Here is a 24,670-nt window from a genome sequence, read left to right as displayed (position 1 = left end):
GGAGAGAATGAAGTTGTCATTTTTTAAAGAAGGTAAGCGGACAAAAACGCCTTTGGAAACTCTTGCCTGATTCCTCTACCTGGATAACACGTATGCCTTGTGCTCTCAGTACAGGTAGGATTTCCTTTGACACCTGCATGGACTTTTGCCAGGGAAAGGTGCAGAACTGGGCCACAGTCAAATGTAGATTATTTCCTATGAGGCATCACGGCTCATATCTTGGCTGGGGCAACAGCACAAATGTTTTCCCACTGATGCTAAAGATAATGGCTTTACTTTCTGTCCCCACTATTCATTGAGTTTGAATTTTCAGACTCTTCAGTCATAAATACAAAACTTTACACTTTGTGAGAAGCAGTCTGGAGCTACTTACAGACCCATCCAGGCTTCCCTTGTTGGGGATATGACTAAAAGTGTTTCAGGAGAGCCATTAAGGATCTGCCTAGGTGGCTGGAGTGCTGAACTGGCTGTAAATACCTTCTGAGCAGCTGGAGTGAGATTATAAGGGCCAGGGAAAATCCACAGAAGAGTGAAGACCTGAACCCAGGAGGTTCCCAATTTAAGGGTTTTTTTCAGGCTTTTAGAGTCTTCTGGCTGTATTAATGAGAGAAGGAAGACCTCAAAAAGTAGTGAGCACAGAGCAATAATTCTGCTGTTACACCAAAGACACTTATCTGTGGTCTTTATTCAGTTAACTTGGGCCTTTTTCCTTATTTTTAATTTTTATTTAAATTTAAGTAAAAAAATGAAAACAAAAATGACCTTGTAAGGGTGGTGACCATGTTAAAAATAAAACCTACTGTTAATCAGCTGTCTTGGTGGCCAGCAGACAAAAGATTGAAGAGATCTGGAGACTAAATCACTCCCTGGTCTCCAGACAGTGGATGGTGGGATCAACTCCCTTGGCTCTAGGGAGCTTGTTTTTCAGCTGCTCAAGCTGTATTTATTCAGGTCCATTAGTGAATTTAATGTCTGTCATCCTGAGTCTTTTTGCTCATGAACCATGAATATGAACATGGTCTTAAGGGGAAAGGAATAAGAAATCCTAAATTTCTAGGTGATTCTTCTGCTCTGTCCCAACATCACTTAGAATCATAGATACATCACTTCTTTTTAGGAAACAGGATCCTGGTTTGTCCTTCGACTATAAGCTAAGCAACTTCTCAGATGATTAAGTAGCAGCCTTCTTTCCTGTTTAGCCTGAATATAAGGAATAACTACACCTATTCCAAAAAACACCAAAGCCTCTTCTTACTGTAGCTTTTTACTTCTCTAACCTTAAGGTTGATAAATATTAAACAAATATATTTTGAGATCAATGTATGCCTAATTGTTCTCATCCTAAGAGCAGGAGACGTCTGCTTAAGAATTTTGCTCAGCCGGGTCCTTGGGAAGCAGAGAAGCCTATTTTCTTCCCTTGGTGGAGCGCGAGTGTGGTTCCTACATTAATTCAGGACATTGGTGGGACAATGAAGGAATTGCATGTTGGCAACTGACATTTCCTCTAGCCTCTGGATAAAGGATTTGAGTTTTGTGCATGCTGCCAATCCTTTAACGATCTTACACACCCTATAATCACCCTAAAAATTTGGAATAAAAGGGGGAAAAAAGGACTGAAAAGGAAAAGAAAAATCCTGCAGGCTGCCTTAGCCAAATACCTTGGACTTGAGAGCTATTTGATCATTAGTCTAAGTATGGATAATCGGTGTAATGCTAAATAAAGAAATTATACACTGAAATGGAAAATTCACTTGGTAAAAGCCCAAAGAATTATTTCTTTTCCGGAAGCTAACATTCCCAGTGAAAGGCAAATGCTATTTCCCCCTCATTGTGCATTGCTTCTTGAGATGTTTAGCTGGTATGTGTGTCTGTATTTTTATAATACTTCAACGCTAAGATTCCCTTATCAAGTGTGGCTTCACAGTCTGCCAGGCAATGTTGAGATGTACAGAAAAGTTGTGCCTTCATTGTGCAGAAGTAAGAGACATTAAACTCAACTCAGGTTTTTAACATTACCTTATCTTCCACATGTAATTGGTTTTCCCTGACTTTTTTGTCCATTTTAAGCAAAGACATTAGAATAAAATTTAAGAGATGATACTTTCATTCAGGTTGATATTGCTAATCTCTGCTCTGAGGATGTTGTGGTAGGCTGAAGAGTGTTTGTAAAAGAGACCAATTCCCTGGAAGCCACTGGAAAAAGACATGTTAACTGCAGAATTACAAACACACGCATACATAGAAAACAGAGATTTGATCCAGAAGTCTTTTCAACTGGGATAAGAGGATGCAATGACAAGTTTTGGCTGTTTATAGGCAGGCAGGGCACAGGGGTGTTCAGACTTCAGGCCACCTCTCCCAGTAATCTCTGCAGTGAAGTTATAAGGAAAAGGAAAAGCTTTGTCCCAAATAATTCACAATCCATAAATGAACAGGAAGAAGGAACAAAATGAATATGCAGAGGAGGTGCAGAGGAGATGTGAAGGAGACAGATGAAGAAGTGTGTTTGGAGAAATGTGGGGAGTAATGGAGGAGACATGAGGAAGACATTACTGGGGACGTAACTGGAGAGGCACTCTTGGAGGAAGGTGCTTCATGCAGGGGAAGGTGCAACTCCAAGGGGACTGTGGCCCATGGGTGACCCATGCCAGGGCAGGAACACATATCTGCCCGTGATAGATATTAAAAAAAATAATTCCAAGACATAAAACATTTAAATCCTTTTATATTTAAATATGCTTGACTGGATCAAGGTCCTATGGTACAGGTATGTATGGAATGAGGACAGACTCACACTTGCTTTGAATAATAGCACGGTGATTGTCATGCAGATTAACCTTGACTCTAGAAATACAACAGCCACTCACCAGTGTGTGTCTCCCATAGCTAACTATTCTGGGTGCAGCTCTGTGATACCAAGACCATACTGTTACTAACTCCAGAAACAGACTCCTCTGGTGTCTTCTCATATTCATCTGAATGTTCTGCCACATGTGATGTGACCATATTGCTAGTGATTTTCTTGACCTTAATGAAAGAGCTTGTTACAGCACTGGCAATGAAAGTTCACCTCAAATTATCAAAGTATCAATTATCTGACAATTATCAGCACAAAACTAGTTTTCTCTGCCTCATAGAGCCTGTTGTGCCTTGGTAGTCTTTTTTATCAGGCCATCAAATATTTCCCACATCTAATAGACTACTGGACCTTAAAGCATAACCCTTTACTATAAAAGCACTGTTGTCTTTAAACTTCTAGAGACAACCCATATCTTTCTCACTGATTAACTACAACTCTAAATCTTCAACCTGCCTCCATCTCCCTTTTAGTCTCAACAGCTGTTTTACCCAAATTTAGATCACCTGAATTTGTCCAGCCAGAGAACACAAGAAGAAATTCTGCCTTATTCCAGGAAAACCCATCTCAGAGCTTCAAATTATTTTCTGAAATTTAAACACTGTTCCTTCATTTAAGTTGGGTAGATGTTAAATATTAATGCTAGGCATATAGAGAAAACAGTCCTAGATATGTTTCTTTTTTTGTGTCCCTTATCTCACCTGAGAGCACAGATAGCAAATACTGTAATTCTGTGCAAATTCATGGTGTGTGTGCTTTTGTGCCATGTATTCACCTTGGATGTCTGTGGTACAGAAGGAGTGATATGCCCCTTCAATTTTAATGATGCACTTTGCAGTTACAGTCCAAGTATCTGTAAGATTCTAAAGACAGAAGGGGAAGAATGAGGTTGAATTCTTCTGAAATCTTGCATACCCACATATTACATGGTTGCCTTCACACTACATATGAAATTGTGATACCACAGTCATATGGTCCTCATGATCTCATGTGAATCTGTTATAGCAATCCACTTCTAGTGTGATGAGAACAAAGCTGTAGACTTTCCATCTTTATTTCTAGGGATTCAGTTTTCTGAAGATGCCTGCCGGTACATTGAGCACAAAGGACGGGGACTCTCTCCACCCCCTAAGCTAAGATCATAACCTGCATAAAAAATGCCCGACAACCAAGGTTTATTGGGTCCTCTATGATCACACTGAAGTTAGCCATTTGACAGTGAAAAGCTGAAATGCATGTTTATTTGTGGTAAAATAAACAAGCCTTAACTCCATACAGGGGCAGTAATTAATAACTATGTGCTAGTCACAGTGCACGACATACCAAGAGACAAATTCTTTGCTTTAATAAAGTGTCTCTATGTAAACAAAGGTGAAAAAGCCAAGTGGGTTATGGAAGGTCACACAGCAGAACATAAGACCCCACAAGTCCTGGATCTCTGGCCTCTTTCATCTCCTGTAATTTGTGTAGCTTTTGCTGGTCCAAGAACTTACCAAGACCTATTGCTGGATAAAATAAAAAATGGAGGTTGAATAATGACAGAGACTTTCCAAGGGTGATATCTGTGGGAGTAATTGAAAACCCAGTGGCATCCTACATGCAGTTAAATGTGAGTGGACAGAGGACCAGAGGACATACCCATTCAGTGCCTAGAGAGAGCAACCCTGAGTTGTCAGGAGTGGATGGAGCAGATGACCTCAGAGGCTTTTGCCAAATCTAATTTTAATGATTCCTTGAGCTGCATGGCTTAGAAATACAGGAACATGTATTTAAATGATTCATGAGCTTTGCACACCCAAGGAACACTTTAGCTGTCATGACATCCTGTAATAGGCTTGGCGCAGACCAAGGCAGGAAAAACAAGCCATCATCTTGGCCTGACTTTGCCAGAAAAGTCTCTGGTTTCTCCCCACTGATGAAAGTTGTCATTTCTCTTGTAGTTCCCAGTGTGTGTCGCTGGCAGAGATGAGGCAGAGGGGAAAGGGAAAAAAAAAAAGAAAAAAAAAAGAAAAAAAAAAGAAAACCTCAAATCCTAAAAGTCATCATAACAAACTTGCTGCTGAGTGAAGTTGCTGTTTGGCTGAGCGTGGTGACTGCTGTGCTGTGACAGATCCTGTCAGAGAGGCACTGCCCCAGCTTGCAGGTGTAAGCATGACCTATCAAACTGAATGGGAGCTGACAGAAGGGATTTCTGCAACGTGAAATGGAGAGCTGACATGAAAACAGTGACGTGTGAGGGACTGAATCACCGCAAGCGCAACTGTCACAGATGATGTCCAGAGAAATGACAGGAGAATACTAACTTTACTTGATGTCAGTTTAGTTGTCCTTTGTGTTTGGAAGAGTAACTGCTAGGAAGGGGAAAATTTTAAAAGCACACAGGAAAAAAAAAACAATGAAAAACCCACATGCACATCCATTTCAGCTCAACATCCAAAGCAGTTTTCATGTCTTCTTGCAACGATATTAGTATAGGCAATATTATTTGTTGGGGTTTTTGGCATGCTTTCTTCTGGCTAGAATACTAGTTTTGTATAAACTATTTTAAGACTGAGATTTTATTTAGTCTGCTGACAGCAGCAAAGATGACCTTCTACAACTGCTGCTATCAGCTAATTACTCCTACTTCTACAAGGATGAACAGTCAGTTACCTTTTCACAGCAAGGAGTGAGTATTTTCCAGGCATAATTGTCTGAGGATAAAAAGTAAAACTGTGTATTAAGACATCTGAGATTTGTGTCGCATTGTGTTACAGACTTTCTGCATTGGACAATCACTTCATGTCTGTTCCTCCTCCTGACATGCTTTTGCATAGCTCACCAACTCTCTGGGTCAGTAGCAATCTCTTCCTTGCACTTTTCCAAATGCAATCAAATCTCATCTAAAACAGGCACCTTTGGTCTGTGTTTTATGAAAAAAAAGCCGAAGTCTAGAGTAGAAATGGTTTTACCATGTTGAGATCACAATAAATATATAAAACTCTTAACTTTTTGTCATAAGTTATTCAGCAGTGAGCATCAGCAGGAGCGGTGATGTTGGACAGATGGTAAAGACAACATAGTTCAAGAGAGAGCAGACTAATCACAATCTTACTACTGACTCTGCCTGTGCCAGGTTGGACGACATGGCTGACATGAAGGTAGTGAGATGCGAGGGGCATGACGGGCAGTCCTTGAGGCAGGAAACAGGGCTCCCACTTCTCCCATATTTCTGGCTTTAACTGCAGCACCAAATATGTTTCTCCAAGCTCTAAAGTAAAGTGGATTCTGAAATCTTTCCTTTCTCTGTGACAGGAGTGCCCTGAAGTAGATCCAATCCCATATTCCTCTTTCAGTTAAAGAATAGCTATTTATTCTTTATTTCTGAACAAGCAGGCAACATGTAGGAGAAATTATGGTTGATGAGTAAAAACATAGACTGGAGAGAGCCCTAAATGGCAAGTAGCTTATTCTGTTGGCTTAATTTACAGTATCTGATTTGATATAGTTAAAAAAAAAAAAACAAACAAAAAAACACCACACAAAACAAACAAACAAAAAAGCCCAAACAACTTGAATTATGTCTGGTTCGTATAATAAAAGAGCAGAGACTATTAGAATGAATACTTTCTAACGAGGACAGAGTTGGAATAGTAACCAGAAGTTGTTCTGTCTGACATTGGGTAAGTCCCTTTTTCTTCCTCCACCATCTGCCTGCTCTCTCTGTATATCAGCTGCTTGAGGCAGAGATCAGCTCTCCTTGTGAGTCAGATTTAAAGTCTACAGAAGTCTGAAGGCCCCTCACTACAAGAAGGACATCAAGGTGCTGGAGCGTGTCCAAAGAAGAGCAACGAAGTTGGTGAAGAGTCTAGAGCATAAGTCTTACGAGGAGCGTCTGAGGGAACTGGGGTTGTTTAGTCTGGAGAAGAGGAGGCTGAGGGGAGACCTTATTGCTCTCTACAACTGCCTGAAAGGAGGTTGTAGCGAGGTGGGGGTCGGTCTCTTCTCCCTAGTAACAAGAGATAGGACGAGAGGAAACGGCCTCAAGCTGCGCCAGGGGAGGTTTAGGTTGGATATCAGGAAAAACTTCTCCACCGCAAGGGTAGTCAGGCACTGGCACAGGCTGCCCAGGGAAGTGATTGAGTCTCCATCCCTGGAGGTATTTAAAAGACGGGTAGACGTGGTGCTTAGGGACACGGTTTAGTGGTGGACTTGGCAGTGTTGGGTTAACGGTTGGACTCCATGATCTTAAGGGTCTTTTCCAACCTTAATGATTCTATGATTCTATGATTTCCATCGATTTCTCAGGGCACTGGATCAGCCCATCAGCAATTGTGCAGTGCCTGGTTCAGCTGTGGCACAATTTCATATGAAGCCTCCAAATGCTCCCACTTTGTAAATAACAGTAAACATCTCATCAAATTAATCCAGCTTGCTATCAAATCAGATCATGATTAGACCTGATCAAAACCTGGAATATTTGTTTCTAAACACTTTATTTTATTTTGTTTCAATTGAGAGAAAAAAAGCCAAAATTTCATAAATGTCTTAGAAGACGGAATGAATGAAGCATACCTTTTCAGAAAAATTAAAACAACCTTATTAAACTTCAGATACACACAGCCTGAAAAGCTGTCTTTCAGGTGAATGACATGTTGAAGCAATAAAACCAAAATTATGAACTTTGAAATTGTTGAAACAGAATGTTTCAAATTAATCTTGGTGTGCTGAATTTTGTTGACTCATTGTGTATCAACAGCATGTTAGAATTTAGGGAAACTACTATTTTCTCATAGAAGACTATCCAAAACCAATTCAGTCTTTTTTAACACAAATGAACTTTGATCATAGGACAAATCACAGAATAAATGGTACACGTGATCAAAGGTCTAACAAATTGCTCAGAAATGTTGAGATTATATGATAGATCTTCTTTCTTTGAGAATCATATGCATATACAGCACCAGCCACGGTATGATAAAGGACTTGGAAGAAACTAACTACATGTAAACATTTCTCATTCATTATCTTGGGTTTCTGCTACTGTGTGACAAATCATTAGTTGTAGTGTAAGGCAAGCTTTAAAAATGTAATTACTTAATCATGCAGTTAGTTCCCCATCAATCGTACCAGCACTTGTTCTTAACTAGCTTTAAAGAACAAAATTAGGAGTAATTTGTAAGCAAAAGTAATTGAGGAAAGGCTGATATTGCCAAGGTGTTGACAGCACTGCACATGGTGTTGTTTCTTTTAATTTCCCAGCAAAGCAGTGGTCTGCAAACTTTGCTGAACAGCACTGCTGGCTGCTACTGGTGAGGCCTTAAAACAATCCTTGGTGTCCTAGCACTGAGATCAGGAATGAGAATTTTCCTCATGTTGTGTCATCCAATTTCAAGGCTGGCAGGAAGGAGCTGTGGGGTCATTCAATGGGATGGAGAGAGGATGGGTCCATGAGACCTGGATATTAGGCTTACAATTAATTCTGTTTCATTTTCAGAGATCTTAGTATCAGGAACAGCACTGACCCAGAAAAAGGAAAGGATATGTTGAGAGCAAGAAGAATCAGAGTTTGTAGTCAGTGATTTTTATACTTTCATAAAACTCCAAGGAATCTAAATTAGGGTAAGGCAGAAATGGGTGGTGAATGAGAATTTTTTAAGGTGATCTGTTTCATTGGAGAGTGTAGATTCACCAGAGCTTAAAGTGTCACAAGGAAAAGACTGTTTTTAACACTTTTCTCACCTGCAAAAATTCTGAAAAAACTTTTTAAATTATTCAAGAATCTGGTTTTGTCATTTGCCAGGATGAAAAAGTCTAGCATCCTGATTTAAATCAACTTGTGAACCACAGTGTGTTCATGTACTAGCTATCTGTCTATCTATCTATCTATCTATCTATCTATCCATCCATCCATCCAACACAATCCTGAAATAGTCAAAATGAAACTGAATAATTTTGAAAATGTTAAAATAAAATACTTAAAAACTAGAAATGAGATTAATTTTAACATACTTGTTCTTGAAATAACAGCGGAGCTGGCTGAAAATTACTTTATCTGTTCTGAAAGCAAGTCAATTAGAAAAAACTAAATCTTTATGAAGACAGAAAGGAAAAAAAATGAGATAAATTTTTGGGAAAAAAAAAAAAACAAAAAACAGATGGACTTGTTCCCAGGATTTCTTCTTCTTGGGCTTATTACATTTCCATGCAGGATGCTGCACATGGAGTTAGACTGTTTAGGGAGATTCCTCTACACCTGCCATGTATGTTATGGAGGAGAAAAAGACCAAGGATAGCCAAGTCAACTGGCAAGCAACCAAGGAATTTTCCAGTGGAAACTTGCCTGCTTTTTATCAAATACTTAATGAAAACTAATGTCAAGATACATCTCTTTTAAAAACTGGCTATTTCTTTTAGGGAAAATTGGTCTTAATTTGGGAGGGGGAGGTGTTGTGTCAGTTTTCATTCTTTTGCAGGAGCCAGCAAGGCATTATGAACTCTCATGAAGGAAGGAAACTAAGAGGTTTTCTGATGCTGGAGCTATGTCTTCGCAAGTGCTTGCAGAGATACAACGGAAGAGTGGCTTTTTAGAAAAGAGAGTCCTTCTGCTTGGGGGTGAGAGGTGGAGAGGGATATTCAAAGGGAATGTGATCTGAAAAAGAAAGTGGAAGTAGCTTGTGAAGGTTACAGTTCGTTGCAGAAGATGTTTCTATACCGGCTTAACTAAAACTAATTAAGTGTGATTGCAACACATGTCTTTTCAATAATTGTGCCTGTGGGTTTATTTAGGACATAATGTTGAATGATCTCTAAAGGCACAGTCCTCATGACATCTGATACGATCACAGTGTGCTTGTGTTAGCCATCTCTTGTCCTAACCAAGGGATAAGAGATTTAATAAGAACCATGCACTCATCCCATCTTAATCACTTCTAAATCACTTGAAACTCTTGCTATTGCAAATCCTGCCTTTATATCATGCACTTGTCTTGGCTATGAGTTGCAAATAGGGAGGAACCAGAAGGAAAGTTACTTTGATTGTATAAAAGTGAGGCACACTCACAGCTGCAACATGGTGTTTTGCATCATGGCAACTCAAAGTGACAGAGAAAATCACACCAAGCAATGCATCCAGGTAATTTAGCTTCTCCTTTTCCTTAGAGACATTGCGTGGGTAGATCGTGATTTTCATTTGTTATTTTAGCCAACAGGTATTTTAGCAACAGAAAAAACAGCATTTGCCTCTAGGGTTTTTGCACAAAAGATCAGGATGTGAATAGTGTTTTTCTTATGATTAGCTGAATGAGGGAAGGCTTATATTGCTTTTTTGAAGACAAAAGCAAAATCTCTCAGTGCAGTCGTTGAGTTGGTGTGATGTTTCTCAACATTGATCTAGGAGCTTTATAACCCTATTACTGAAGCCCTGGATGAAAACTGAAAAAAAAAACCAACCCACATGCCAGAAGTGTATTAAATGATGGCTCTGAATACTGCTACAAAAGCAGTTGCTGGTGCCCTTTAGCCCTCTAGGCTTCTGCAGGAATAGCATGTGAAGAAACTGAATATTGGACAGTTTTCCACCCTATGTAAAGACCTCTTTGGGGGAGCTAGACGTGCGACAGATAAGAACAGCTGTGGTAGAACACAGCTTGGTCCAGCTGACTCAGATTAGGATTGAAAATGATGGAATTCATCTCCTTTTCATGTTAGCTAAATATTGGATGCCGACATCTAGTGTTTTCAGGTTTGACATTTTTTGTACCAGTAGATAGAAACTAGTACCTCCTGAGAGCTCTTTACCCATCTCACTGTAGAGACCTATGTTAGGAAGAGACAAGTCACTGTCTCAAAGGATCTCTTTTTATTGATTGTGAAAACACCTTTGAGTGCTTAGCTGAGACTCAGGCAAATAACATTTAGACACCTAAATGGGATGAGAGGAAAGACATTTGAATGCTTTAACCCTGTCTCATGATAGAAAGTGAGACCCTAGGCTCCAGTGGAACAGGTGGTTAGTGGAACTCCTCTGATTTTGCAGTGACATATATTTGTATAATTGAAACATTTTTGCAAATATTGTTTCTAGTGGTTCATTGTGCAACACTGTGGTATTTGTGCAACATTAATATTTTGCATTCAGCAACATACAAGGCATTTGAGGGAAGATGAGCCAACTTCACACATCCAAAACCTAGGAAAAAGGTAAAGTGAACAGGCTGGATTAGCCCGGCAGAAACCATTTGCTCCTCATGAGCTCTCACACCGGACTCCAGACCTTCTAACCTCTGTCTCTAAGGATGGGTCTTGTTTAAAAACTGCATAATGGGATGGCATCCAGTATTTAATAAAAGTACTGAAAGTGCTACACGGTGCCACAGATTCACTTGCTGAATGTGTCATGAGGCAAAATTTTATAGGCATTGTGAAATCTTTTTACCACACATAGCTGCATTACCCAACATTAGTCAAATCTGCAGGGCATCTGAAATGCACACTACAGCAATAATAGGCTTTGCTGCTTAAAAAGTGATTATGACTAATGCACAAAAACAATTATCACCAAGCTTAATTGCAAAGAATTAATTTCTTCACCAAAATCTCTTCACCAAAAGGGCTGTCAAGCACTGGCACAGGCTGCCCAGGGAAGTGGTTGAGTCCCCATCCCTGGAGGGATTTAAAAGTCATGTAAATGTGGTGCTTAGGGACATGGTTTAGTGGTGGACTTGGCAGTGCTATGTTGACGGTTGGACTTGATGATCTTAAGGGTCTTTTCCAACCTAAATGATTCTATGATTCTATACATGTAAGTATGCACACAGACATCTATATATGTGCATATACATGGCATTCCATATCTAGTTTCTTTCTAGAAAACAGAATCTAATAAAAGTAAAGATGAGGGGAATATGGGTATTTCTGGGGGGAAAAAGGCAAGAAAGAAAACAAAAAAAGCCCCCAAGTACAGAAAGAGCTTGTTCAACTGAAGATATGGAAGCCAGCCAGAAAGCAGAGACAGCGCTCTTAGTGTTAAAGGTAAGGAGTGCTTTACTAAGAAAGATCGTCACTGAATTAGAGCTTAGTGTCCATTGACAGCACACCCATTTGGGGAGTGACCTGCAATGGGTCCTCAGGTGAAGATTACGAAACAGGAAAAAGCTTACATTCTATTTATTTCTCGAGTATATCTTCCCATCTTTCAGTAATGTAAGTCTTGAAGACTTTACAAGCCAGAAGTTCAACCTGTGTATTTATTTTTCATAAGTCTGAATTAACTTCTCTTTCGTCAGTTTTTCTAGCTGCTTTTTGAAAGCTTTTATGGTTTTGGCCTCAATGGCATCTGTTGTCAGGAAATTCCATACTTGAATTTTCTGCCTTGGGTACTAATACTCATTCATGCTATCAAGATTGACCGGCTGAATGATCTGGAGAAAGCCAGTACTTTTACTATGCTGACGAAATACAGGACAGCGTGCAGCATTTCATGCCTGCCTACTACCCAGCCCTGCCAAACTGAGTTAATGCAGTGTCAGTATAAAGTCTTCTTATAAACCAACAGAGCAGGTACCAACTACTTTATTACAATCATTGTTTGGGGAGGAGATTATTTCTTGTACAGATCCCAGCTGTGGTGGTTCTTAAAGGAGGGTAGAGTTGTAATTAAAGCAGAAATAATTATGAAAAATGAGCTAAACCCTCAACTGTTGCTGGCTTCATTGACTTCAAGAAAAGTAGGTCAACTGATGTCAATTGGGGGCCCCACCAGTTGAGTTTTCCGCTTCTTCTGCTTCAGGCTTTTGCTGTGACCTTCAGTAATTACACCATACAGCAGGCACACAAGTGGAGTGACTAAGTTGTTTAAAATGAGGTGGATAAGACACCAGAAAAATACAATGATTATTATTAGTATGAATTGCAGTAAGGCCCATAGGCTGGAAAAGGCAATATTTGTAGTGTGCAATCAAACATGGGTAGGATGACGCCTGGGAACACTCCGTTGCGCTAGCGAGGCTCTGTCAAGCAATCCTTTCACCTCTGGCTGTGGATCACTGTGTTAATAACTGTGTCAAGGCTTCCTTGATTCTGCTGCTACAGATGAGTTGTTTGATGCTGCTTTAGACTCTGCAGCTGTCTTTGAACTAGTAAACCTGGAACAGCAGGTCAGTGGCACAAGGTAGTTCCTACCATTAAATTGTTAGCATAGCCACTGGATTGTGCCTAGCTACATTTTCACAGAAAACTCACATGAGTGATTTGGGCAACAGCATTGGAGCACTCCCCAACTGGTAGTTCGGATTTGAGGGTGATAGGGAATGGCTGTATGGATATAAGCACAGCTGTGCCAGGTAGTGCGAGTCCCAGATTTGTCCCTGGCTCAGTTTAAATACGTAGTCTGTGAGGCTGAAGAAAGTCCAGTGTACCTCTCTGGTATCTATTTACTCTTTACTCAGATATCTCTTGTTGAAAATTAAGGTTCTCAAATTTATAACGGACACAAGAAGTATGTACTGACATGAAGATCAGAAAATGACGGGCTTTCAGCTTGGCTGCTGTACAGGAGTGGATTTTCTTAAAAATATTCAGGACGTTAAAGATTTGGGGCCCATAGTGATGCTGCAATATTGATACATTTAGGATTAATTTCACTTAATCTAAAATTTAGGCATGTAGTATTAACTCAACAGCTGCTACAGTGAAAGGAGAGAGGCAGTTATCTTCAGAGGAAAACTTACCCCACATCTCTTAAATGTCTGTCTTCAGATGGGACAAATTGCCTTCTGGATGTGTGCATCCTCCTCTATCATCTACTAAGGGTGCCCAGATGACTTGCCTAGAATGTATGCCTGGCATTTCAATGATCAAATTAAGATATGACTCGCATCCACAGACTTGGGGTTTGCAAAAGGAGGTTAGAACACCCAAAGTCCCATGAAAATCAATTGGAATTAGGTGTTTAAAGCCAAACTTTGGGTAGATCAGTGATCCTTACCAAATTGCTTAGGTGCACTAAGCTCTGCCTTGTAGGGGAATCCACAGCTTTGGTTTCCCTGTCTGGTGCTGGGTAATAGTTAAGCAGCAAACTTTGATGCATGTCAGTCAGGACCTTGTATAAAAATCTACTTAAATTTACCAGTAAACCAGAACAAGCACCATTTGCCTTGTTTTATACTCAGTGGCCCAATTTTAGGAAGCATCAGAGGACTGCATTGTTTGAATAAAAGTCATTGTTCAAAATAAAGCCACTGGAAAGAATTAACTAGAATGCAAAAATTATTTTTTTTCTCTTCATTCTTTAATTTCTACCATATCACCTCTATACTAGCTCACACAGATTACAGTGTTACTTCTGAGAACTCCATTAACATATTTACAGTAGGAGAGCCTGAAGTTTTCAGACATAAACCAGGACTCCACATAACTAAGTGCTGTACACACATTGAAGAGAGAAACAGGCCCTACCCTTACATTAAATTCTTGTTAGATAAAACTATACCTTGAACTTTTGAAGTAAATTTTAAATACCCAAATTCAGCTGTTTGAAAAGCAGAGAAAATTATGAAAAACTTTTAAAATTTAAAGCTGGTGCCTTCATTATATTCATAGAAGTTGGAACACATTTATATGAGCTTTTTCATCTTCATTCATTCATTCATGTTATATTTGAAAAAAAATTTCTGTAGTTTTTACTGGTGATAAACTGGAGCTTTCTTGTTGCAAATCTACTGTCTTTTAAAAATTCAAAGTTTAAGAAAATGTCAGCAGACAAATCTGATATTTTACTCAAAGGCTGCTGTGTTTTGCATTTCTGATGGGAAAAAAAAAATCAGAAAAAAAATTATTAGCTCTCTAGGAGAACATCTGTTTGTGATTGACTTAAATCATTAGTCTGGTGTTTTGGGGTTTTTTTTGGTTTTCTGTTTGGTTTTTTTCCTCTTGAGAACCAATCTTTAAGCTTGTTTCTATCCTTTCTAACAAAAATCTAAGATTTACCTATATTAGTTTTAAAGAGACCAAAATGCTCAATTTTCGCAAGGGGGAGAAAATAATAGTGATTAAGTTGAGCTCTACACCTCCCAATAGAAAATAGATTTTTTTTTATGGAAAGCGGCCACAGCTGCACATAACAACATGCATTAGTGCATCTTGCAGGGAAATGAAATCGAACAGCAAGACACGATCATAAGCCTATCTTGGAGTGTAGTCAATTTGTCCAGTAAATATTGTGGCATTAACAGTTTTATTTGTTGATCATTTCTGATGTTAATGGTAATGGGCCCCTTTGGTATTGGGATATTTATGTCTGACAGTGTGGTGCAATTTACATTAATAAGACTCATTAATTTCAGATGGTTTCTACTATGGAGGAAGGAAATATTAGAAGTGTTTTGTGCTTTTTTCAGCATTAGTCTCTCTCTCCACACAGCACAGAGCCGCTAAGCTACATTGCTGTACAACAATGAATGCTCCCTTGTTGTTATTAATGATTTGCTTGCCTGCCAATGTTGAGGGTGGATAGCTGCCTCTTGGAGGAATTATCTTGGTTCCACATTTTACTTAGACTTTTTTTTTTTCTTTTTTTTTTTGGTCTGTGTGGAACTCATAATTCCAAACAAAACTGGAAGCATTTTTGTTTCCTTCTCCCATTTCCTACATCCTCTTCGTTTCCATGATGATGACAATCCGGGCCATCAGTTAGAATTTGGATGCTAAAATTAAGCCCAACTTTGTGGGTGGATCCATGACAGAAATGACAATTACTTCCTTGAAAATGATACAAATGACTCAGTTCTTTAGCGTGTTCAATTTTTATAACAGGAAATAGAAAGCTAATTACTGGTTATTAAGGGCTTTCTAAATCTCTCTCTCTTTTATTAGTTGGACAATGAACAGTTACTTTGTATGAGATGGGAAAAGTCAAAGCAAATAATTTATTGGGACTGATTTCCATAATGGGTTTTCAGGCACAGACTCATGGCACTGGCAGCCCAGATGACTGCCACCGTCCTGCCTTAGCTTCAAAATGTTTTTCATTCTTTGCAAAAAATGGAAGATTCAGCATTTTAGCTCTTTAAAACTCAGACAGTTACACTGGAAAAAAACATACAGCCTTGCAATGTCTAACTCCACAATATAAAGATTCTGGTTTGGTTCTGGGGTTTTTTTACAGTATCGTCTTGTTTTGTTTTGCAGCCTCTGAACAAATAAATTTGAAAATGTGTTCTTTTTCAAGGAACCCAGAAAACATGAGACCTTCTAAAGGAAAAGATTCTGAGAAATGATTAAAGGTATAGGTAAACCTGAGGAGTAGGGCTTTGGGATTAAAATGTGAGGTTTTAGCCCTGGGGAAAAAAGGAAACACTCAGGGTTTCACTCAGATTCCATTGAAAATACTTTCATTCTTATTTACTTTAGTCCCTGAGAAGTCTTTATATCAAAACTGGATGTTGTTTAGAAAGGTGCATACTTGTCCAGTAGTTCTCAGCTTTCCCTTCAGTGACTCAGCATGACAAGAAAAAAACCTCTCAGATTTCTCTTAAAATCTAGATATGAAATGAGAAGGAATGTGTTCATAACTCATTAAAAATGTGTTAACAAGGTCCAGGGAAAAAAATCACAGATGGAAAGCTCATCATCTAACTCGGATAATTATTGAGGTTTAAAAAATCTAGTGTAGAGAGCAATCTTGTGTACATTTATGCAGGTGCATAGCTTTTGGGTCTTCCATTACTTCTGCTAAAACCAGGGTAAGCAAATGGGCATGCAGTAAAACATGTGCTGAGTTGTTAAAATAAGTATTTAATAAATGGAAAATGGAAAATAACTACAGACTGTCAATTAGAAAAAGGCAGTAAATGACTTAGGGAATTGACTGAAGTTAAGTACAATGAAAACCCAAGTTTAATATATCAGGAATGAAAAGTAGGGCCCAATAACCAAACTGAAAGCTGGATTACCTTGTAACCAAAAGTATGAAAAAAATAAAAAATAAGAGGTCAGCAAAAAAATTCATAGAGGTTCACAAACAATTTTAGACACAATTGGCAAATGACTGAAGAAATAGCTTGCTATGTTAATATATAAAAATGGAAGATCAGAAGAACTATGCTAGGGTCTCAATAAAATTATGGAAAGGATTATTTAAGTTACAATTATTAACAGAAAGTAGGTGAAAACATAGTAAGGTAATTGCCAAATACAAGATAGAGGAAAACAGGCACCACAAGTCAAACTTTTTCGATGTAGTCACAGGTTTGATTTCTAAATGCAGTATATATTGGTATTCACTCATATACCTTCACATACTCTCAAAGTATACTCTTTCTATCAGTTCTTCCTTTATGGATTGAATAAAGAGACGAGGTTTGATGAGAACAAATAGCCCTGCTCAGCATTCCTCCATTTTCATTACTTGTTGTCAGCTTGATTATTTCTGTTGAAATGAACCGGAAGCGTAAATTCATGCTCTTCCCTTTTGCCTGACCACAGGCAGATGCTTAACAGCAGTGGGAAAAATAACTGTCTCGCCATCTCCCTGAAGCAAACCAAAATTGCTAACCCTGGAGCTAAGTGAGATTTAAGGGCAAGCTGAGAAATGTACATTTCTCATGATGATGCACTGATTAAACCTTCCACTCTGTGTGTGCAAGTTCTTTATTTGCATCAAAGACAAGAGTGGCTCTTTCTGTAATGCAAACTCCTCTTTGAAGGACGCTTTCTAAAGCTGCGAACAAAAAATGCAATAAAACAATAAAGGGAGATACAAAATAAAAATAACAATGCAATGGAACAAGTTTACTATTCAGAATTAATGTCCTTATGGCAATATCATATTAACTCCCTTTTTTCATATTTACACTGTGACTGCAGAGAAATACAGATAAATTTTATTTACACCCCATGTCCCACCTGCTTTGCAGCCATACAGTTGTCTTGCAGACAAGCGGGTTTTTGTGGGTAACACCTGCCAGTTCTCCAAGACTACAACTTTACTAATACAGTAAACAATATCAGATTAAGCCCTATGCTATGGAATTCAATTGTCTATAGGACGAAGCCATGTCTGGTTTGGATCTGTCATGGAACACCTAGCACTTTTCCAAAGATTTCCATGTGCAGTTTGGTTTAACAAGGACCAAGAACCACTCCCAATAGGAAATTCTGATTCATCATCTCTGCTTTGATGAATAACAATAGTATGGACTGTTTATTTGTATAGACTAGCCAAACTGCATTAAGTGGCATCTTAACTGTTGATGCCTCTGTGACTGATCTTTAATGCAGGAACCTGGTGAGTCGATTCTGAAGGTCATTTCAGGAGCACGCTTTTTGAACAAAGAAGTTTTGAGATTTGGGATTTTAGAAACCTTATATCCAAACTTGCCAAAACTTATGATAGTATTTCACACACAATATAAGTGAAATATTTGTCCTTTTCAGTCCTGAGTTTGATTATATATACTTCACAGCCAATTCTTGTGAATTGTTTTTCCTTAGAAGTCCCCTTGATTATTTCTTTAAGTCATTTCAGCCCTTAACATAAATCTTAAGCAATATAGGTTTTGTCTCCTTGACCTGAGTCTCAATTCCTTCTGTAATATTTAGATCCCACTCATCCTACCTTTTCCCCTCAGTCACTGCACACTATTACTATCCACCATCAGACCAGATCTAGTTGTGGTAACAGGATGCTTTTACCCGCTGCAGCACATTTCAGCCTGTAGTTTGTGGTGTGCAAATATGCCTTACTGTGATTTAAGTTCAATCCACAAATTTGCTGCTATCCCAGGCTTCTGGCAAACTTCTGTGTCTACATTATAGGTGAATTTCACTTGGCCACTGAAGTGAGGAGACCTGCCAACAATAGTGGCCATGAATATGGTTTAGAATTTGGAGGTTTTGGAAGAGTCTCACTGAATTAAGAACATAATATTGTATTTAGACTGTCTACCATGGCACCTGACAATTATTCAGGCATTATTACTGTGTCTGTATTCAAGAGAGGGTTAAGGATTTGGCCCGTGGACCATCAGGGACTGCCAGAAATCAATTTTGTATAAAGTCAATGAACAGAGGCAGTTGTGATGTATACTGTGGGTACCTAATAGGCACTGTCACTGTGACTCTTTCTACTTTAGTATCAAGCTAGTAGTCTTGACTGTTCACCTCTGTCATGGTGTAACGCCAGCCAGCAACTAAGCACCACACAGCTGCTCGCTCACTCCCCCCTCCCCAGTGGGATGGGGGAGAGAACTGGAAGAGTAGAAATGAGAAAACTTGTGGGTCATGATGAGAACAGTTCAATAATTGAAATAAAATAAACTGGAAAAAAAAAATACAAAGCAAGTGATTTGTGATGCAATTGCTCACCACCCATCAACTGATGCCCAGCCAGTCCTGAAGCAGTGGTCACTGCCTCCTCAGCCAACTCCCCCCAGTTTATATACTGAGCATGATGTCATATGGTATGGAACAGCCCTTTGGCCAGTCTGGGTCAGCTGTCCTGGCTGTGCTCCCTCCCAGCTTCTTGTGCACCTGGAAGAGTGTGGGAAGCTGAAAAGTCCTTGACTTAGTGTAAACACTGCCTAGGAACAACTAAACATCAGTGTGTTATCAACGTTATTCTCATACTAAATCCAAAACACAGCACTATACCAGCTACTAGGAAGAAAATTAACTTTATCCCAGCCAAAACCAGGATAGGTCCTCTTTTGAACCTAGATACTATAATACTGATTAATGTCAATGAAAATACCATGTTTTAACACATCCGTTAAGAGCTACTATCAAACATTGCAAAAGCAATACGGCTTGGAGGATCAGCTGCAGCCTATTTAACAGAGATAGTAGTTATCATATCTGTATTATAGACACTTTCTGGGCTTTCTGTTTTGTGAATTATTCTTCACATTGCCATTTTCTGTGTAGAATGAATTCTCACAGTTATAACATATCTGAATTTTTCCTTTATACATGGGTTTAAACTGTGCTGTTGTCAAGTTATAGGGACATCATACAATTTGATGCTACCCATAAAAGCAAGAACAAAACAATACACCAAGGTCCATAACAACTTAACTGAACAAAGGACTTACCTTGAGATAACCTATTTGTTTAGGGGCAGATTCCCCACCTGTGTAGAGTAATACCTAATTCTGACTGTCCCATCCACTCAAATCATACCAATACTTGAAAGTGAGGTACTGCTTAATGTGGGTGAATAAGAATCAGAGAATTAGTTTTTACTTTTCAGGATAGGCATGGCTGGGAGTTATATCAGATTGCCTCCTAGTATAAATATCTACTATTATTTATAATTTTGCCAAAGCTGAGCCATTTAGCTAGAAAAATTATTTGTCCAGAGTTTACATCCAGCCATGTGGTTTTTTGTTTGTTTGGGGGGGGGGGGTTGGTGGGATGGTGGTTTTTTTTAATTTTTTTTTTTTTTTGGTCTTTTGAAATGTTTCTACTAAAAGATCTTACTATTTCAAAGAACAAACTGAAAGAATTTTCAAAACACCATTAGTCCTGCTTGAGGAATCACCTAAAACAAGGCCAGGGACGCTGTTCATGTGAAAAACCTTCCCAGACTTGGCCAATCTATGAGCTTTTGGAAACTGCTCAGTAATAAGACAGGGCAATTATCCAGTGGTTTAGTCTGAACTCAGCATGATTCAGCCCCTCATGTCTCCTAGAAGACTGTAGATCCTTGTCTACCTTTCATAGCTTCTTGGTCTCAGAGCTGGGCAGCCTAGGCCTGGCAGTCTGTAAAGTGCATGGAGACGGGGGAAAACCTCATGAGCAGCTTCGCAGGGTGCTTTTGATGTGGTAGTAAAGAACAACAGCCAACTCTTGCTATTAGCTCCTTCTGTCAATGTGAGCTGAGGTCTGAATCCTGTTGATAGATTTGTGCTGGCAGAGTGCAGATAGGAGAAAGGAAGAAGAAACTGCAAAGTCCATTAACAAATGATGTAGTGGAGCAATATGACTTGGATTTTGTTGTTGTTTCTAGATTTTAAACCTTAGGCGGTTACATGGCCTGAGAAGCAATTCAGGTTGTGTCCTATGGAAATCAAACTACAGCATGCTGTCACATCATTAAAAATTCTATCTTAATCAGTAAACATATGCAAACAACCTTCATCCTGGCACTGTTAAAATTCTGAATTTTCATATCTAGCATTCTTTGAAGATTCTTTGTTTTGTTTATTTTTTTATCTGAATTTAGTATGTGCCACCCTCAGACACCAGGTTAGCCCAGCAATTATTGCTTGTGGTTCTCAGTCTGTCCATGTCCAGTTTCAAAGAGGCAATTGACTACTGGGCTTCTCATAGTGCCCTAAAAGCTGCAAGCTGTCTTCTCTAAGAAAACTGAGGAAAAGGAAACAGGTTAGCTGCAACTACTCCCAATGCCAATCACCAGACCATGTCATGTATAAATACTGCTTTACCCATCCAAGCAGTAACACAGACAGGTGCTTAGATGCAGTAACAAAGAAGTCACCTTCTGAAAGGTGCTTGTGTCCTTGAAGAAAGAACCAGGATATTTTTGTTATGCGCAACAGCTGTATTGGCGGTTGTTCTCTTATATCTGAATATATTCTGTAATTGGAATTGCTGTTGGTTCTCTGCTGAAAACAAGGTTCCCTTTTTCAATAGGGACACAGCTTGAAATAAATCTATATTATTAAAAAAAAAATAAAAATCACCCTTAAGAGTAAATTAAAGCAGATACATTGTCTTTGATCAAGTTACAAGCAGGCAGAAGTGTTAATATACTGGAGCATTTTCACAGCGGAAATGAGTTACACCATAGGCCATGCAACTGTAAAGTTGAGCGGAAATTGTAACAAAAAAATAAACGACTGAGTCTAAACTGTGAAGGATGTTGGCAAATGTCCAGGAAAAGGTATGGTTGGTGCCAAACTTGCATAAAAGAATGGTTTAACAGTCAGTCCAATTGCTGTAACTGCCTCTTTTTTTTTTTTTTTCTTTTAGCTGTTTTTCCTATTGTAACTAATCTCATTAAATAAGACCCATTGTCTCTCCCCCTCAGACAACAGGCTCATTCAGGGGAGCTGTGCCATGCATTGAGATCCTTCAGCAGGATTTGAAAGGGACAACAGCGCATCATAAAAATAGGACGGATTGAGTGTGTTCCACCCTGAAAGGCAGGAAAAAGCTTCACAGCATGCCTGAAATCCAGCATCATTTGAAGACATCTCTTGGAAAAGCTTGTGTGAAATCCTATCAATGTTTAAGATTATTGGAAGGTGGGAGAGAGAAGTATTTTGGGCATGTCTGATGATTCCATAAACCTATGGCAGCATGACAAAAGGAGGGATCAGCCAGAAGGATTAGTGAGGGGGCGATGGAAGGAAGGCAAAATTAAATGCAGAGAAAGGTCAGGTTTAAGAATGTGATCCAACTCCCTCAGTGAGAACTGGAAGTTTCCCATTAAATTATTAAAGAATTATAACAACTCTATAAAATACCTCTTCACTTATCCTCACCTTCCCTTTCTTGCAAGAAATCTTGGTTAAATGAATGGTGGTCATAAAAAAGCTTCTCAGGAGATAAAAATATCATCCAAAACTTAATGATAAGAGTAGCACAGAGATGGGTAAATGAAAATCATAATAATTATTTCTATGAGTAACCAGTATTTGCAACTAAAATTCCAAGACAAAACTAAGTATTTGGACTCAATGATCTTAAGGGTCTTTTCCAGTCTAAATGATTCTATGTTTATATGATTTCACTAGCTCTAGCGAGCTAGTGCACTACCACTAGTGAGAAACATTTGCTGTCAAGGCCTTTAAGTCTTCTAAGCAGAAGAGAACTGCAGAGTGACTGAAGTCAAAGAAAGGAATAGAGAAAAGTGCCACACTCGGAGTAATTCTGATCTGACTCCCATGGGAGCCTGTGCATACAGCACAAAGCCTTCAGATCTGCTGGAGCATATTCAGGTACTACCAAGAGCATCACACTGTTAGCATTATACTCTGTCTAGAAAAATATTTCCTGCTTTTCAGCTGAATTAAATAGCTTGGGCAAAATGCAGCTCATCCAGTTGCAGGACCCAAGGATGCTCTCTAAGAACAGGGAAAGTGTCTCTGGGTCACTTCGCTTTGTGCCTAGGGATATGCTCCATATCTGGGGCTTAAACAAAGCTTCTCATGGTTGACTAATGGGAGTAGTAATAATGATTTACACCTGTAGCCTTAAAAATCACTTTATTTAAAAAAACAATTATTACCTTCAGTTACCAGATGAGGAAACTGAGCCACAATTTGCATGGGGTCCTCCAGGTAGCTAGCAGCAAAGGCAACCACAGTCTAGGCTTTTCAGACAAATGTTTTGTTCATTTACAGGCACCACCAAAGCAAATTCCACCTGTTTGGTTTTGTGTTTACATTATTCTATCCTTCTCACTGTGTTGTTCTTCTCTTTGACCTTGTCCTTCTACTTTTTCCATTTCTTTCACATATGCCCAGCCAAGCACTCATGCTCCTATGCTAAGTCTATCCGTGGAGTTCACTGGGCTCAGGTGAAAGGTAGCTACAGAGAGACAAATTAAACAAACCCTTGGTTGTTTCAAACTCTCTGAAGCTCCTCTGTAGGATCTTCTAGAGAAACTGATAGTTAACAGACTACAGGTTCTACTTTAATGAAAAAAAATAGCAAAGAATTTGACTTAAAATTCCTTTTTTGACTGAGCATCACCAATGCCTTTCAACCTTACTACAGAAAGTCAAGACCTTTTGGAGTTTTGACCATCACTGTGCAGCATGCTAGAGTTGCCCTGGGGAAAATTTCTCTGGCTAGGAAAAAGCCAGCATATGGATGAAAAGACAAATATATGGACAGATAATCCTCATGTATAAATAGTATCCTCAATGCAATGATAGTCACAATGTCAACTTTCAGGTAAGTTTCCATTCAGTGTTGCACCTATTGAGGACAATAACTGCAACCTAGGTGAACTAATTAACTGGTATCCTAGAGAAGGAGGTTCTCACTAAGGAAATACAGTACAAAGCAAAAATTAAGCATCCTAGACCCTGGCCTGTAGCAACAGGAATAAACCACAAATATTAAGTAGATTAAAAATAACTGTCATGTTACATCACAGAAGCTTTATCCCTCAGTCCTGGCACATCTCTACACAGCGGTTATCATTAGCAGTTGCAGTTAAGAACAGCAAGAATCTGTTCTTTTCATTTCCATTAATATCTTAAGAGACAGAGGCATTGTGGGAGAATCAAACTCAACTGGAACATGAAGTAAATCCCTCAGCCGTAGCCAATTTGGATCTCATTTTACACAGAGCTAATCTAGATTTAAACGTGCTGAATTAGACGAGATTTGCAGTCAAGTCAGCAAGAGCAGACTCGGATCCTTATTGTCAGGTATAAGGCCCTGGATGCTCAGCTGGTGTGAGTCACCTATGCACAGCACTGGAGACCACTGAGCTATCCTAATTTATACCTGGTGATCTGTTTCTGCAGTGGTTTTACTGCTTTACAGACAAATTTTGTGCCTGGATTGTTACTGTGTGATAGCTGGTCTGGTGATTCAGTGACAGAGGTGCTTCCACTAACAGCAGTTTAAACTATTTGCAGAGATAGAGAAAATATTTCTGGTGACTTTTAGTCTTTGGCTCCCTCACTAAAACTTTTAATTTTAGTAAAAGCACTTTTCTTGTTCTAGATCTCTTGTCTGCGACACTGCATGCACAATGTACTAGGAAGTAAGAGTCCATCAAAAAATTATTTGATAATATCATGGATCTGTCCTGTATATTTTTATACACGGAAAAATTTTGTGTTCTTTCAT

Source organism: Nipponia nippon, unplaced genomic scaffold, assembly GCF_047370975.1.
Source record: "Nipponia nippon isolate SJK-2023a ecotype South Korea unplaced genomic scaffold, ASM4737097v1 scaffold_4, whole genome shotgun sequence".
In the NCBI taxonomy this organism is placed as follows: domain Eukaryota; kingdom Metazoa; phylum Chordata; class Aves; order Pelecaniformes; family Threskiornithidae; genus Nipponia; species Nipponia nippon.
The sequence above is the reverse complement of the archived record's forward strand: the minus strand, read 5'-3'. Positions refer to the sequence as shown.